This window comes from Tupaia chinensis, unplaced genomic scaffold, assembly GCF_000334495.1.
Source record: "Tupaia chinensis unplaced genomic scaffold, TupChi_1.0 Scaffold000232_1, whole genome shotgun sequence".
Taxonomy (NCBI): Eukaryota; Metazoa; Chordata; class Mammalia; order Scandentia; family Tupaiidae; genus Tupaia; species Tupaia belangeri.
The window spans coordinates 1,315,465-1,326,372 of record NW_006159708.1 but is presented as its reverse complement, the minus strand read 5'-3'; the positions used below and the strand labels follow the sequence as shown (position 1 = coordinate 1,326,372).

Below are 10,908 nucleotides of genomic sequence, written 5' to 3'. Positions count from 1 at the left end.
TGGTCCGGGTTCCGGACCAGGTGGCTTAAACTCACCCTGGGCGCGTGTGCGTGGGTGCCCAAGAAGAGAATAGAGGAGAAGGGATTACGTAGTGGCCATTCCCCCTCGCTTTCTGTCTCACTGTCTCTCATTGTCTTTCTGGCGAGCGCATGCGCCCTGTAGCAAAAAAAAACCTCTCCAGATTAAAAAAAAAAAAAAAGGTCTGATCACAACCCTATAGCTGGTATTTTAGGAGATTGGGAATCATTTTCAATATATCATAATATTTCTGAGGCCAGCAGGCAGTGTGGTGGTTAAGCCACTGGATTCCCACATGACTTATTGCAGTTTGAGCTCTAGACTGGGAGTGTGAAAATCACATCTGGTGTGTGTGTGTGAATGCCAAAGATCCTGAGAGAAAAGAGAAGGGATTGTAGTGTGCCCATTCCCCCAGGGGGGTGAATTCTCACTTTCTCTTTCTCTCTCTCTCTGGTGAGCACACTCACCTTATAGCAAATAATAATAATTTAAAATAATCTTTAAAAGACAAAGGGAGGTTGAGGATCCAGAAAAAACAACACTTAACAAAGCCAAGATATAAAGATGTTTAATAAAGAAAAAGAAACTTTAGTTTTTCCCACTATACAAGATGGCAGGTGAAAAAGCTACAAAGCAACATACTAAGGAGAAGAAACCTGTAGCCAAGAAGGTTAATGCCAGTGGCAAGGTTAAAAAGGGTGACCCCAAGGCTAAAAAGCCCAAGAAGGGGAAATCCCATTGTAGGTGAAACCTGGTCCTAGTCTGGGGCATTGACAGAAACTCCTGATCTGCCATGTATTCCAGGAAGGCCATGTACAAGAGGAAATACTGGGTCACTAAATCCAGGATGGAAAAGAAGGAGAAGGTTTTTGCCACTATCACAAAACCAGTTGGTGGAGACAAGAATGGTGGTACCCAGGTGGTTAAACTGTGCAAAATGCCTAGGTATTATCCTACTGAAGATGTACCTTGAAAGCTGTTGAGCCACGGCAAAAAACCCTTCAGTCAGCATGTGAGAAAGCTGCGAGCTAGCATCACTCCTGGGACCATTCTGATCATCCTCACTGGACGCCATAGAGGCAAGATTGTGGTTTTCCTGAAGCAGCTGAGCCGTGGCTTGCAATTTGTAACTGGACCACTGGTTCTCAGTTGAGTTCCACTATGTAGAACATACTAAAAATTTGTCATTGCTACCTCCACAAAAATTGATTTTAGCAAAGTAAAAATCCCAAAGCACCTTATCGCTGCTTATTTCAAGTAATAGAAACTGTGGAAGCCCAGACACCAGGGAGGTGAGATCTTCAACATAGAAAAGGAGAAATACAAGATTTCAGAGCAGTGCAAGGTTGATCAGAAAGCTGTGGACTCACAAATTTTACCAAAAGTCAAAACTATTCTTTAGCACCAGGGCTACCTACTATCTGTTTTTGCCCTTACAAATGGAGTTTATCTCACAAAGTGATGTTCTAAATTTTGTGCAAGAACCTAATTAAATAGCTGATTTTATATTTTATATATATATATATATATGTATGTATGTGTGTGTGTATATATGAAAAAAAAAGCTTTGTATATATGGGGAGTAGAGAAGTTAGACAAATAGGGAATTATTGTGAAAGTCTAAAATGTCTATGCCAAGGGAGCAGTAGTGATCATTGAGGAACCAAAATAACCATTTTATCTTCTCTACTCCTCTCTCCAGGCTGCACATTTACCTGGGTAAAGAACACTGCCTGGCCAGCATTTCTTGAACTCTCTCTAATCTCTTCCATTATCCATAAAGGGGCATCTAACTTTCCTAATTCTCTGGTCCTCTGTCCTATTACCTTCCCAACTCCTTTGAGCAGAAAAACTTGCAGTTTACATCACAAAAGAAATTACAAGGTTTAACAAAAGGACATGCTCATTCTCCTGGGCTATGTTGTAGCCACTGTCTTACACTCGGATTATACAGTAATAAGCAAAACAAATGGAGCTTACTTATATTGTAGTGGGGAATGAGGCCAGCAGGTGAGCATGGTGGTTAAGGCGGCTGGACTCCCACATGGTTGACTGCAGTTCAAGTCCCAAACCTGGCAGCTTGCTTTCTCACTTTCCTTCCTTCTCTCTGTCTCTCTCTGGTCAACTTCAAATAAATAAATAAAATAATGACAATAAATAATTATTTAAAAAATATTCTAATGGGGAGAACAGTCACTATGCCAGGTAGTGATTAAGTGTGAAGAAAATATGAAGTAGAAAAGGCAAAGATCAACAGGGTGGGTAGGGTAGGCTTCTTTGTATTGGTTGGTCTGGAAAGGCTCCCCACATGAGAGTGATTTGATCAAAGACCTGAGAGGAGGGATGACCCAGTAGCCTAGTGTTTAAGGAAGGTGTATTTTACGTGGCCAACCGTGGTTTGAATCTTGGCTTTGGCAGCTTGAAAAACACTTCAGACATGATGCATGCCCAAAATCCTGATGGGGAGGAAAAATGGACAAGAAGGGATTTTGGCATGACATACACGGCCCATTGGGGGGTGCTTTCTCCCCCACTTCTGCGTTTCAGTCTCTCTGATGAACACCTATGCCCTCTGCAATTGAAAAAGAAGAAAAAAAAAAAGGCAGCATAAATGTGGACATCACTCACATCCCTTTTTCTTTTTCTTTTTTTTTTTTTTTGAGAGGTTTTCGCTATAGGATAAAATATCAGACACTTTGTAGCCAAAATATGACCAATTATCTCCACAATTACTGAGATAAATAATCCATAAAGTTTTTTAATGTAATTTAAGAGATATCTTAGTAAAAATGTTTAACAAAGTTTTTCACTGGAAGTATTTTAGATGAAAATTTTACTTAATCTTTGTCATTAAATTGAAGAAATCATATGATTGAGAGAATGCTTAGTCTTAATGTGGTGGTTCCCCCCTCCCTTTTTTTTTTTTTTTGGAGAGATTTTCACTGTAGGGCGCGTGCGCTTGCCAGACAGACAGAGAGAGACATAGAGACAGAAAGCGAGAAATCACCCCCCAGGGGGGATGGTCACGCCGCAATCCCTTCTCCTCCATTCTCCTCTCGGGATCTTGGGCACGCACGCACACACGCCCGGCGTGAGTTTTAAGCCACCGGGTCCGGGACACGAACCGCGGTCGACTACGTGGGAGTCCAGCGACATAGCCATTACGCTAACTGCTGGTTCCCCCACATCCCTTTTTTTAACACTAGCAATTTCTGTTACAATAACTGAGGGATAGTAAATGTGGAAAGCATGAAAGAATTGTGAGTGAAAAAGTATAGTGATACCAGGGCCAGTAGGTGGTGTGGTGGTTAAGGGTTCTCGATTCCAGATGGCTGGCCATCGTTTGAGTCCTGTACCTGGTGGCTTGCTTTTTAACTTTATTTCTCTCTCTCTCTCTCCCTCTTTCTCTCTGCTCCTCTCTGATCAAATTAAAATATGTAAAATGAATAGACAGTTAAATAAAATATTTTTTTTAAAAAGTATAATAATACCATAGGAAGAAAGCAGGGTTTAATTTTTATCAGGGAAATTTATATGGACAAGCCAGAGAGAGTTTGGAGTTTTGAGGTGAGAAATAGTTCTACTAATTGAGTGGGCGTAGGAGGGGGATTGCAAGAGGGGGGTTAGCATTAAACTCATAGGTAAATCTGTGTCCTAAACAGAATCACCCTTCCCATAGTCTAGTTTACTACAAAAAGTAAATCAATCTTTGCTTAGAGGGTAGATATGTTTTTTTTTTTTTTTTTAGAGGTTTTTGCTATAGGGCACGTGCGCTCGCCAGAAAGACAAGAGACAGAGAGATAGAAAGCGAGAAATCACCCCCCTCCCTGGGGAATGGCCACACTGCAATCCCTTCTCCAACATTCTCCTCTCGGGATCTTGGGCACACACGCACACGCGCCTGGCATGAGGTTAAGCCACTGTGTCCAGGATTCGAACCGCAGTCAACTACGTGGGAATTCAGCGACATAGCCATTAAGCTAACTGCTGGTCCCAAGGGTAGATATGGTTTTAAACATTACTTTGTCTAAAAGGTATGAAAAGCTTTCTGCTTTAGCCAGTTCTCCAGGTCTTCACTCTCTTGAAAGGATCCCTATGTATGTGTAAAAAACAATAAAGTTTGTATGCTGTTACTCTATCTTGTCAATTTAATTTTTAGATTTAGTCAGAGATTCCAAAAGGTAGAGGAGAACTTACCCTTCTCCCCAGTACTCCTGTTTGCATTAAAAGTCACTGGTTGAGGGCCAGCAGGTGGTGTGATGGTTAAGGTGCTAGATTCCCACATGATCAACCGTGGATCTGGTGGCTTGAAAGTCATGCCAGACGTGTGTGTGTGTGTGTGTCCAAAATCCCAGGAGGAGACAGGAGGAGAAGAGACTGTAGCATGGCCATCCCCATGGGGGTGGGGGCATTTCTCACTTTCCCTTTCACTGTCTGGTGGGCACTCACATACTGTAGCAAAAATCTAGGGGAAAAAAAATGCTGGTTGAATAACTTATCACATGAAGAGGATGGGGAGGGCCACCATCAATAACTCATGGCAATTATTTAATAATGAGGATCTCTTAGTATCTGGAAAAAAATTCATTTAGTTTTTTTTTTTTCCCTTAAATTTTCTGTTAGTATTAAGGTAGCATTCCAGCACTGAAATAATTTTGATTGTGACATGGATCCAGGTGTCATACGGAATTGTGTGACGCTGGGATATGAGCTGTATTTTAAAAAAATGGGCATTTGATGGTTGAGCCACAGTGGTGTAGGCAGCAAGTTGCCATGTGTGATGCTTGGGCAATGCCATTTAGGAGGCCCCAGGTTCAGTCCCTGAGTCTACCTGAGCATACCAGGTGGATACATGAGTGCACCTGTGGTTCTGGCTGGCTGGGGAGCTGGGGCAGGAATTGCAACATGGTTGGACCCTGTTGAGGGTACCTGTCTCTTTTCTCTTTCTCTATCTATCCCTCTTGTTAAGAATAACAACAAAGAACAATAGCAGTCCAGCAGTAATACAGTGGATAGACACTCTTCAGAGGAAGCTGATTCCCACATGGCCAGCTAGGGTCAAATTCTAGTCCTGGAAGCAACATACTGGCATGTACGAGTATGCTCAGGATTCTAATGGGATGAAGAATTGGAAAAGGGATTGCAGCATGATCAGGCCCTATTGGGGAGGGTGTTTTCTCCCTCACCCCAACATAAGTGTGCACTCACTCTATCATAAATTAAAAGAAAGAAAGAAACGTTTTAGAAAAGGAACGAGCATTAGAAATTTATCTAAGGGGACCAGCAGTTAGCATAATGGCTATGTTGCTGGACTCCCACGTAGTCAACTGCGGTTCAAGTCCGGGACCCGGCGGCTTAAAACTCATGCCGGGCGCATGTGCATGCATGCCCAGGATCCTGAGAGGAGAATGGAGGAGAAGGGATTGCGGTGTGGCCATCCCCCACTGTAGCTAAAAAAAAAAAAAAAAAAAAAATTATCTAGGACTATATTTGAATTTTCTTTGGAACAATGATTAGCATTTTAATTATGAAACAGTTTTATGCTTCTCTAGTTCATGTTTATATCCTTCACTTGTTAAAAATAATTACTTTCTACTTTAGAATGGCAATTTATTGCAATTCTTATGGTGTTTTCATTAATAAAATATATTTTAACTTGAAAAATTATTATAATAGCCTTTGCTTTTGTAGAACAGGTTTATTTAAATTCACAACTTGCTTGAAATAATTTTTTTGAGAGTTTTTTTCTATAGGGTGTGTGCACTTGCCAGAAAGAGAGCTACAAAAAGCAAGAATCACACCCAGGGGGGATGGCCATGCTGCAGTCACTTCTCCTCAATTCTCCTCTCGGGATCTTGGGATCTTGGGCACACATGCACATGCACCTTGCATGATTTTAAGCCACCAGGTCCGGGACTCAAACCGAGGTTTGACTACATGGAATCCAGTGGCATAGCCATTATGCCAATTGTTGGTCCTGAAACAATAACATTTTAAATGTGCCTGTGAATGTAATAAAAAATGAAGATAAAATGTAGGACTAGCAGATGGCGTAATGGTTACATCACTGGACTCCCATGTAGTCAACTGTGATTTCGAGTCCTGGACCTGATGGTGTAAAGCTCACAATAGGCCCAAAATCTTGAGAGGAGAATGGAGAAGGGATTATGGCATGGCCATCCCTCCTAGGGGGTGATTTCTCCCTTGTTGTCTCTCTGTCTCTGTCTTTCTGGCAAGCACACAAACCCTATAGTAAAATCTCTGTAAAATAAGTAAATGAATAAATTAGGACATGTGCGCTTGCCAGAGAAAGAGACAGAGTGAGAAGAGGAAAGTGAGGAATCACCTCCTGAGGGGGATGGCAATGCCACAACCTCTTCTCCATTCTCCTCCCTGAATCCTGGGCATGCATGCACACGTGCACAGTGTGTTTCAAGCCACCAGGTCTAGGACTCAAACTGCAGTGGACCACGTGGGAATCTAGTGACATAACTGCTATGTCACCAGCTAGCCCCAGCCCAGTAGTTTCTAAAATATAGCTTTTCTTATGTTTTAAAAAGATCTATTATTTCAAATTGAAAAGATCTATTCTTCTAAACCAATTTTTCATTTTATTTTAAATTAAATGATTTTTTTTGCTTAATTACATATTTCTTATAGCTTTGTTATGGAAATTCAGTAGAAATGAAGACTCAAGTTCTACCTCTGACAAATGAACAATGAGGATCTGTATTTTAACAAGAACTCCATGTGATTCTATGCACATAAATTAAAAAGTCTTGTTTTCAATAAAGTGCCATATGCAATTACACAGAAAAATTATAAGGCAAGGTCACAAGACCATCTAACTCCTGAAAACCTGTTAACATTTTGACATTAATTTCCAAAAGTTGGACCATAGTGAACATATTGTTTTATAACCTATGTATTTTACAATGTATTGCAAATGTGTTAACATGTCAGCAAATATACATCAACCTAATTTAAAAAGGCTAATTAGGGCATGCCAACAATAGATACCAACATAATTTTTTTAGAGTTTTTTTTTTTGCCTTAGAGTATGTGCACTCACCAGAGAGAGAGAGACAGAGAGGGTGAGGGGAAAGTGAGAAATAGCCCCCTCAGGGGGGATGGCCACAGGCAATCCTTTTCTTCCATTTTCCTGGGATCTTGGGCACACACACACACACGCACACACTCCCAGAGTGAGTTTCAAATCACTAGGTTCAGGACTTGAAATGTATGGAAGTACAAAGACGAAGCTGCTATGCCATCTGCTTGGCCTTATAGCAACATAATTTAAAAAGGCTAATTTGCATGTTATTATAAAGGGCAGGATTTCTAAAACTAAATGGAAAAATGAGTATTGTGAAAAAAATTATGCATAGAGGGTGAGCACACTGGCTGGTGCTTGTAGTCTGAGGGGGCTGAGGCCGAAGAATGGTGCCTTCAAAATTAGCCTGGGCCAGGACCAGCAGTTGGCATAGTGGCTATGTCACTGGACTCCCATGTGGTTGACTGTGGTTCGAGTCCCGGACCTGATGGCTTAAACTCACACTGGGTGTGTGTGCGTGCTTGCCCAAGATCCCTAGAGGAGAATGGAGGAGATGGGATTGCAGCATGGTCATCCCTCTGGGGGGTGATTTCTTGCTCTCTGATGTGCTTTCTGATGAGCACACACACCCTATAGCAAAAACCTCTTCACAAAAAAGAATTATTTTATTTTTAAAAAATTTATTAATTTATTTGAATTTGACGACAGAGGGCCAGAGTGAGACAATGAGAGAGAAGGAAAGTGAGAAAATAAGCCTCTAGGTTTGGGAATCAAACCACAGTTGACCATGTGGGAGTCCAGCGTCCTTAACCACCACTCCACTTGCCAGCCCCAAAGAATTATTTTTTAAAATTTTATTTATTTATTTATGGTCATTTAGATAATTTTCAATCCTTTAAAAAACAGTCCTTGTGTGATGTACATCCTTGCAATGCAGAGCTTACTATTGCTTCAAATCCCAAACTGCCATTTTCCTTTTTAAAATATATTTTAAAGAAGTATTTATTTAGTTGTATTTATTCATTTGTTATCACTTTTTAATTAGACCAGAGTGAGACACACAGAGAGAGAGCGAGAGGGAAAGTGCGAAAACAAGCCACCAGGTCCAGAACTCCAATGGTGGTTCTGTTATGTGGGAGTGTCCAGAGCCTTAACCACCATGCCACCTGCTGTTCCCCCGCCCCCAGCTGCCCTTTTCTAGCTTGCTCACCATAGGAAGGTTTCTTGGCTCTCTGCTTCAAACTTTTTCACCTATAATAGTGGGAATAATACAAGCATCCAATCATCCTACCCACAGATCCCTACTTCATCTGGAATTCAAACAGTTGATGCATATGATTTTAGACCGCAGCTGGCACACTGTAAATGAGCAAAACATGTCTTTTATTATTAACCTTATGAACACTCCAGCGAAAGATAAAGGTCATTAAGTTAGCTAGTAGCAGAGGGAGGTAGAACTGGATGTATGTCCTTTTAAATCTTTTCACCCCTGTTATTGTTCTAGAGCGCCCAGCAAGTTCAAGAATTAAAAACATGTAGTGACTAGCCCATAAAACAAAAGTTTAGCGGTTGATATTTAGAATAAAGACAGTAAAATGATTTTTCATTTAAGTTTCAATCAACTCAGGATCAAATTATCTTCTCTAGAGTGGTGGTGGGCAACGCGAACCCGCCGTTCCCACGGTTACAAATCCCGCTAGTCCAGCCTCCTGGCTTTCTATAATGCGCAAGCGCACACAGCGGCTTTGGACACCGGCGCCTTTGGGTTCGAAGACGAAGCCCCGCCCCGTCCCTCCCGCTGTTTGCCTATCGCCTTCTTTCTTTGCCCGTCTCATGCGCTCTGGGGTCTGTGACGCAAAATTCACGCGTCCGCGTCGTTTGGAACCGCGACGCTGAACATGGCGCGTTCCTAGAAGCGGCTTTCGGCATCAGTAGGCGGCGGCGTGTAGACTGGCAGCGTGGGGCGCGGGACCAGCCGACGCCACTTCGTGTTAGGAAGTGGGAGCGTGAGGATCGGGCTGTTCCGGACCGAACCAGACGGTAAGGACTCGATGCGAGATCCGCGGAGGGTGGGCGAGTGGCAGGGAAAAATGGGTTGGGTGGTCGAGAACCTACAGGCAGGAGTAACGTGGGTCTACGGGAGACGAGGGAGAGTAGTAGTGAGGCCTGCAGGCTTGGCTCCCGTCGTAACCCAGGAAACCCTGGGAACTGGGGGCTTGCTGAGTCAGCCAGGGAGTGGGTAGCAGGTCGCGGAGAAATTAGGTTGAGGGGTGGCAAGGACTCTGCCTAGCTGAACAGAACGAAGGGTACCCAATTGTGGCTGCACTTGCGGGCCAGGGTGGTGCATTTGTCCTTGGGGGATAGGTGGTGCAAATTTTGAGAGAACGGGATTTTCTATAGTACAAAACCATAGTATGTAAATATACACACGACTTTGGTGCTAATAGCTTGATGTGAAAGCTTTAAACACTAGACCTCTTCTCACCTTTACTGAAACAGTGGAGGAATTTATAGATTTTTTTTTCAGAGAGGAGCTTTATGCTGAGGTATGGCCGCCAGTCCTCAAGCTCAGCGACTCTTGCAGCTTTTTATTTGGGGGGTATTTGTGATTCAGCAAAACTATTTTGAGGCCCTTTGCATTTGTCATTTTCTTTATCCTTTTGTGACGTGGTAAACGAGATAAATACTTTTATATCAGAATGATTTGACAATAGCAAGAACCTGTAAATTGCCCACAGGTGCCAGAGTTGCAATTAACATATTCCTTCTCACCACAGTTTAACCGAGTTCCGTTTATACTGGAGTAGTGCCCTTGAGGTTTGGTTATTCTTTAGAATGTGGTAATGAAGAACATTTTGCAGACACAGTATTTTTTCCTTTTTTTTTTTTTTTTTGCATAGGGATTTTCCTCCATTTTCAGTTTAAACTGTAGTCAGTACAGAGGCTTCAGGGTAAAGGCACAGTGCCTCTCCTATATGAGACATTAATTGCATGATACCTTTTTCTTACATCTTTCATCAGTGAGCAGGATTTCAGTGAATTTTCACTGGAACCTAGCACAGGGAATAGTAGAAGCAGTTTAATTGTTGCAGTGGTTTGTGACCCTGTATCATAGCCCCAGGGTCTTTTCTGTAGTTACACTTCCCAAAGCCAAAGAGAATTCTCAGGACAAATGAATTTGGTAACGTGACTGTATGTTGTAAACAATTATGTAAAGATTATTTGGTAATGAATAGAAAAATCTTTACATTTTTGACCTTATGAATGTATTTACATTCAGAATCAAACTGGAGTGTGAGATAGTCACTGTAGGCATGTGGTAGTTAAAATTTTTGTCCTAGAAACTATGCATTTTTCCAGATATAGTTTATCATATTTTGGAAAAGGCAGTATGTTTGATTAGATTTTGATCTGTATATATGTATGTGTGTGCTTGTATTTAATCTTATTTCATTTCATCTAATTCAGTGTCCTTGATGACAGTATTATTTGTTCCTTTACATATTTGCATCAAGTGGGAATTATCAGTTTCAGAGAGTTTTAGGGAATGGCAAGGACATTTAGTGCAGGTGTGAGTCTGGAGTGTTTTTGGTTTTCTAAATATCAGGCTGATTACAGAAAAGCCCACAATTACAAGCTTTCTTAAAGCTTAATCTGGGTCAGTGTTCCACATCCTTTCTCAAAATGTGGTATGTCACTTGAGCATTTGTTAGACATACACAATCTCAGACTTAACCCTAGAGCCACTGAATCAGAGTCTATATTTCAAAAAGATACTCAGATAATAGGAATGTTCATTGAAGCTTGAGATGGGCGATTATGGTTAATAAAGGTTG

The 10,908-nt window shown here is 41.7% G+C and overlaps 1 protein-coding gene across 1 annotated transcript in view; it reads left to right on the top strand.

The window, feature by feature from the left end:
• Positions 1-8,945: 8,945 nt before the first annotated feature.
• Positions 8,946-10,908, top strand: part of IPO11 (importin 11) — a 229,725-nt gene continuing 227,762 nt past the window's right edge. Inside the window, exon 1 of the mRNA XM_006148320.2 lies at positions 8,946-9,112. The gene's annotated coding sequence lies outside the window, so the exon portion shown is untranslated. The remainder of the gene's footprint in view (positions 9,113-10,908) is intronic.